Genomic DNA, 7,342 nt, shown 5'->3' on the forward strand with positions numbered 1-7,342 from the left:
CTGTAGCTCAAAATCAAAACACATTTTGACTATTCCACACCACACATTGGTCCTCCAAAGATGTTATTTGGGTTTGGATTCAGCTTCAGAACTGAATCTTGTAGAAGGATTTTCCAGCACTGGGAAACCGTGTCTGTCATTTTTCAGAGATGAAAACAGCTATTTCCCTGAAAACACCTGTCTCATGGCAATATCAATGAACAAGCTCAATTTCATTTTATTTTATTTCTAAATCATATACACAGACATACACAGTACAGATTTATTAAGTATATTCACAACATGATAGATTTTTTTGGAACAAAAGATATTTTCTCACTAAAAGATGTGTAACTTCTCTTGTATTTCCCCAATAAGCAGGAAGCAGGTGAAGTGAAACGTGTATCTGCTCCATGACACAAATTTCGTCTAATCCCAAACCTTTTCAGGCAGATGGGGAGAGATGCAGATGGAGAATGACGGCAGTAATTACCAATTACTGATTAGATTATCAGATTCTGTCAGGTGTGACCTGGATGTGACTCTACTACTCTCTTGTCATGGAAGCATGGAAAAGTGTCTTCACTTTTTTTTTTTTTAATAATGGCATAAAAGTATTTCAAGTGTGTATTTTCTAATTCACCCAGATTACAGCTGCATCTTTAATCCCAACCCAAGTATGTTTGCTTATCCCTAAGCAAGTGTGATGAGTTTGTAATTATTACCATAAAAAGTCAAACAAATCTGTCAATCGTGTAAAATAGGGGTGTTGAACTCATTTTAGTTCACAGGCCAGATTCAGCTAAATTTGATCTGAAGTGGGCCGAACCAGTAAAATAATGACATAATCTATACATAATGTCAACTCCAAACTTTTCTCTATGTTTTAGAGCGAAAAAAGTTAATTTACATTATGAAAAGGTTTACATCTACAAACTACCCTTTCAAAAGATGTGAATAACATGAACAAACTGAAAAAATAAGTGTAATTTTAACACTATTCTGCTTCAGTTTATCATTTACACATGTTCATTATAACCTACAGATCACAGTGGATCTACAAACACTCAAAACATTTAGTAACAGGCAGAATATTGTTAAAATTGTACTTCCTTTTCTGAAGACATTTCAGGTTATTCGCATTTATGCAAAATTATTCTTTGTTTTAATGTAAATACATGAAAATATTTACATTTACAAAGAGAAACATTTGAAGTTGTCATTATATCTATGTCATTATGATAGTATTTTACTGGTCCTGGCCACTTGAGATTGAATTGGTCTGAACGTGGAACCTTAACAAGAAGGATTGTTAATAATTTAGTGTAATTTTTGCATTTCACAAATTCATCCCAAGGGCCGGACTGGACCCTTTGGCGGGTGAGATTTGGCCCCCAGGCCGCATGTTTGACACCTGTGTTGTAAAATGAGATAGTATGTTGCATTATATTTATAAATATAAATGCAAAATAAATAGATGAGTTTCAATGTTTACTAACAACAGTGATGCGCGCGCAACTCGGAGGCAAAAACAGCAGTACCAGCTACCAGCCGCCTCGCATACACCTCCAGGCTCTCCCCCGGAACTCGTGAACGAGTGAATATGTTAGCTCTGAAACTGTCCATTAACTGTTTCTGTCCAAAAGCTGATCCCATCTTCTCTTTCACGGTCGCATAATTTGACTTGACCACATCAGGAAGACTGTCCTATAGTAGAAAAGCAGACTGTCACAGATGGGTGGGGACCAGAGGTTGTGCTAGACATTTTTTATTTTCTGTCATCTTGATGGACAGGGTCGTAAAAATTCCTCCATAACATATTATTATCTGTCATTTCAAATTTTTATTTTTTGATAATGAGATATATTTAGTAGTATTTAATGTTCAAAAACATCTCAATGATGCAGCAGCTGTAGTTGCTGCTGGCTGATAAACCAACGTGATATCAAGACTCGCATAATTATTTACGCCACTTTTAACTGGTGTGTTATCTGTATCTAAGCTTTCCTTGTGTATGTTCACACAGTGTCAATCCTATGCGCTGAGGGTTAGGGTTCAGGTTCTGTGAACCACAGATCTGGACACAAACTGACATGCCATAACACATAAAAGGTAGAAAATGCGTACATATAGCACACCAAATGCCATCAGAACTGGCGTATAACTTGCTTGTCCGTCATCCTTCACCACATCAGTCTCTCTTTTTTCACCGCGTTTATCAATGCCATCCAGTTTACTGGGCTTTTAAAATAACTAAGGAGACTTGGCTGTCTTCACATTTTGTGCTAGCAAAGTAGCATCTAATTTAGGCTTAAATCAGCAAAACAACGATTACCCTCAGTATTTTAATCTGTCAAAATGACGGACAGCCTTCAGAATTTTCCGTCATTTAAAAAAAAAAAAATCCGTCAGTGGCAGAATATTTCCGGTTAAGGCGACCTCTGTATGGTAGATCTCCAGTACTTACCAGATCTGAAGTGTGCACTGCACAGACCAGCATTCTGAAGTTCCTCCTCAGACCAGTTCTTGTGTCTTAATGCCTGCAACCGTAACTTTCGCCGATTTTTCTGGAAGGGACGTTTGCCAGCAGGAATTCTGTAGTAGATTAAATCCTTCTGTGTGTTCTCTCTGTTCTGACAGCCCACGGCACAGCAAGACAATGGCATAATTCACACTTGTAGTCAGTGCTTTGCTACAAACTCAGAGTGCTTTCTGCCTCCAAGGTGCGCGCGCAGCATATGTCCTACGTCATCATGAAACTGATCTATAAATAAATAAATCTAACATTTTATTTTTTTATTGTCATGTTTACAGTGTGTATGTGCTTTTCTGAATTACTTGTGTCTTAGTTTTGTAAGACACATATTGAAAATGTGCACTAGAAAGTGTGGAGAGAATCCCACTTTTCTGCAGAGGTGTCACTGCTATTTACGTACGGTATATTGTTAAAAGTTTTTTTTGCCAAGGGGAATTGATAAGCAAATACCACTAATGCATTTAATCTACATTGTCCAACAGAGACTGCCTTTTGCTGTGACCTTAAACTATCATGTCATGATAGGAGCTAAACATTTAGGCTCATGTGTCTTGTGTTGTCAGGTGTTGAAAGCTGACATGTTCATTTGTCTGAAATCAGCTGATTATCTGCCTATGTCTGTTTTTCTGTGTCATATTCCTCAGTTTGACTTCATCTCCCTTCAGCAGCTGCTATCGTCTCTCCCTCCCTATTTCTCCTATCTGTGTCTGTGTCCTCATCTTTTTGGTTTCATTTGTTCTGCAGCCTCCTAGCTTCCAACTCTTTTTATCTGCTCTAAAATTTTACAGGTCCCTACCATTTGCAAGGCTTCATGAAAACTGGTGCTTCAGTTTGTGTGTACTTGCAGTCCTCCTGCAGTGCTGTTCCAGTTTTTATTTGCTGCATAGTTTCTTCCTGTGTCTTTAACACCCCCAAAGCCTCTGCCTCTCACTCTCTCTGGGTTTGAGGTCACGACTCAACCAACCCAGACTGGACCTTAACTTCCTGCTGCCTCTTATAGATACAGAACATGGCCTCAAAACACACACACGCATGCATACACGCACGCATGCACGCACGCACACACACACACACACACACACACATCTGCACACACAGCTGGTTTATGTCCTCCACACTGCTGTTGTTGATGAAGTCCTTTCCCATAGCGGTCATCAGAACACCCACATATTTGTGTTTGGTTGCCTTTGGGGTGGGGTTAGATGTTGATAAGTGGACCATGGCTCCATCCATTTATCTAGTTTTCCCTTTAAATTGCTGGGGGGGGGGGGGTTTCAACATCACTGGCATGTTAGTAGATGCCATGCTATTAGATGTAATGGGAATGTGTGGGTTTTGATATGGTGTAATTTGCAATTATAAAGACAAATCACACGTTCGGAGAAATTATTTTTATCACTGTGGTAGAGTGTCATCAAACCACGACAGTTATTTGTGAAATAAACTCTCCAGATCCTGTTCCTTCATTTTTCTAATGCATGTCCTGCTGGAGGTTGAAGTCAAACTAGCTGATTTAACACAGATAAAAACCCTCTCTGGATAGGTCTATTGAGACCTTTATGTTAGAATAATATAACACAAGTACAGTATAATTCTAGAAGTAGCTGAACTAAAAGAATAAATAAGAACTGTAAATAAGAACGGGAAAAGTTCGATTATAATGTAAGTATAATCATTAACTATGATCATCAGTCATCAGTTCATCCATCCATCTGTCCGTCCGTCTGTCCGTCCATTCATTTTCATGAGGGTCATGGGGGTGCCACCTATGGGCAAAGGCAGGGTGCCCCCTGGATGTGATGCCAAGTCATCACAGGGCTGACATATAGATATGAACAACCATTCACCCTCACAGTCATATCTACAGGCAATTTTGATGGAAAAATTTACTGAAAGGTGGAGTATCTGAAGGGAACCCAGGCAGATATGGTTACAGTGATGGCAAATGTAGTGATCGGCCAAATGAAATGAAAGTGTCAATAGTCCGGGTGTTCACTGTGCAGTATTGTCTCCAAATAAAAATACTCCTCTACATTCCACCTCAGTCAGAAATGAAAAACTCTGAGGCTACTTTAACATTAATGAAATATTTGTTTCTGTGCAGAAATACAAAGAAACAATGTTTTCTGTCTTCACTTTGACACCTTTAACACCCACAGGGCTGTAGTTTAATTTCAAAGCACTGCTCGCTGTTAATTTATGAGGCTTGTAATTGATGGCTCGACTGTCCAGGTGGATAGAACATCAGAAGTTCGAAGGTTTTGTCTTGTCGCTTACTTGACCTGAACAGTCCCTTCATTTGCCTCACTTGGTGTTTAGCAGCATCTCGACTTTCCAGATTTTCTTCGGATTTACTCGAGATATGACTGTTGAGACTTAAAGAATTACTTGTTTCTTGCAGATGTGTGACTTACTCCTGTCTCTGAATGCTTGTGATAAAAAGTGAAGGATAAAGTGTTTCCTTTATGGATGATGATAAAAATGCACCTTCTTCTAGTGGAAAACCTTAATAAAGGTTAACTTGCTTTATAATTCCTCTAGGGAAATTTAATCTCTGTATTTATCCCATCCTAATACACACAATTTAATACTGGATTAAATGGTGGGGGAAACTGGAGGAAAACTGCAAAGTGAGGAGAGAACAGGTTCTCTCAACATAGAAGAGCTCTGGTCTGATTTACTTAGTTCTTTTACATCTGCACATGTGCAAAAACAATTAACTACATAAAAAAAAGTACTGACTAACATGAGAGATAGACAATAACAGGAAGTTTGAGTCTACTGACTGCTGCAGTTTGGCATAGTTATGTATTTTTGGTCACAGAAGAGACCAGCGAAAACGACAAGTTGATAGGAACAATATTTTGGGAGATATTAGTAATTTTGGAATACAATAGCCTTACAATCACATTGCTATGCCCAGAATTACTTTTCTTACTTTTCATACATTTTGCTGATAATATTCTTACTTACACTCAAGTAAACTTTTGAATGCAGAACTTTTACTTGTGGTGGATTATTTTCACATTGTGGTATTTGCACTGTTACTTTTGTAAATGATCTGAATAAATATTCCAACACTGCAACTCAGTCTAAATGACACTACGCTGCTTTAGTAATGTTTATTTGAAAGAGGTTTGAAATGGAAGTGAATGACATACTAAGGTTTACGACTTTGGGGGCTGGTGTGAAAAGGCACATATGCTTTTCTTGTGATATTGAGGAATGCTCAGTATGCTTTATTGTACCTGAGGGATAAATGACTTCCATGTGCTACTGTTCAATCCACTGTCATGAGGAGGAAAGCTCACGTACAGTATGTGTATGTTTCCATAAGGCTTCTCCTTGAAACACGTCCAACTCACTGTAAAATTACTCTTAACATTCCTCTGGTTCATGAGTAATAATCTGCAAAACTAATGACAATCATATGCGCTTTAGACGTACTCTGAGTTTATTTAATCTTTATTCAATTGGGCAGTCTTGTTCAGATTAAGATCTTTTTCCACAAACGGCAGAACGGGAGACATTTACAAGAACACAATATGTAGACAGAAGCAACCGTTTTGTGAAGTAAATGAGGAATAAGATAAAACATTTAGAAGAATCATTAAAACAACAGATGAATTAAGGTGTCCAAAATGAATACAGGTCTCCAGTTTGAGGGTATTTGGCAGTGTAAATGGTGCATAATAGTACCTGAAACCGGTCCTGCCAGATTTTAGTGCATACATGAGGGTTATTTTAATTGTGGTCATTACTTTTAAATGAGAGTAAAATGAAGGGGTAAATATTGTATGCGCACAATAAATTGTCCTTGTATAAAATGGTCAGTGAATAATGTCAAAATGTAAACTAATTGGATAAATTTGTGATACTCAGAGCCTGTTTACATTCACACTAATTCTCTGATCATTATTTGATTTCTGGAGTTATCAGATCATCAGATTATTCTGTTTATTATATTCTTTAACGTAAGAGAAAAGATTAAAAATAAAATTGTCAAAATATCAAACACCATCTGATTGATTGACTGATTGATTATAATTTATTTAAGGCAATGTCACAGTACTGTGGCACAAAATATTGGTTTGTCTATTGCCACAGAGCCAATCAAATGTTAACATTTGTACTGTGACAATAAGCAGTAACAACATTTTGTTGCCAATCATGGATACTGTTACATGAACTCATTAGCCTGTTGTTGCCATAGTACTGTGGTGTATACACACAACAATAAAATTACGTCAATCTGCAAAAGTTTAATATTGTTTTGGCCTTTTGTCCACATGACATCGGCATTGTCAGTGCCCTCAAATGGTATTTTTGACGAATGGGTCCCAGAGTGGAAAAATCTCATGACGCCACCTTCACGTTGCTGTATGGATAGGCAAAACACCATTTTTTGGAAATGATGATGCCACAGTGGCATCACAGACTAGAAGAAGAAAACCCTGGATGTAACATCATGCACATGCTCACTGCATTCTTCTGTGACTTAGGTGTATTCTGTGGCTCTGTCTGTATTTGTGTACACCATCACATGTAAGTGTAACATACATGTTACACCGTTTTAACCCAGTTTCCCCTTTTCCACCTGGACGCAGATATTTCTTGAAATTATACATGTAAGGACACAAAACTTTTAGAAATTGCAAAAGAAAATACCACAAGCATTGTCGTCTGGACATAGCCAGTAACTGGTACCCTAGGCTGTTTTTCTTGTAACTGGATGGGCACATGGCATGTGCGATGCTTATTACCACAGTACTGTGGCAGCAAAGTGACAGGTTACCAGTCTACACATGATGTAACAAGGGTGCTTAT

This window comes from Sphaeramia orbicularis, chromosome 18, assembly GCF_902148855.1.
Source record: "Sphaeramia orbicularis chromosome 18, fSphaOr1.1, whole genome shotgun sequence".
In the NCBI taxonomy this organism is placed as follows: Eukaryota; Metazoa; Chordata; class Actinopteri; order Kurtiformes; family Apogonidae; genus Sphaeramia; species Sphaeramia orbicularis.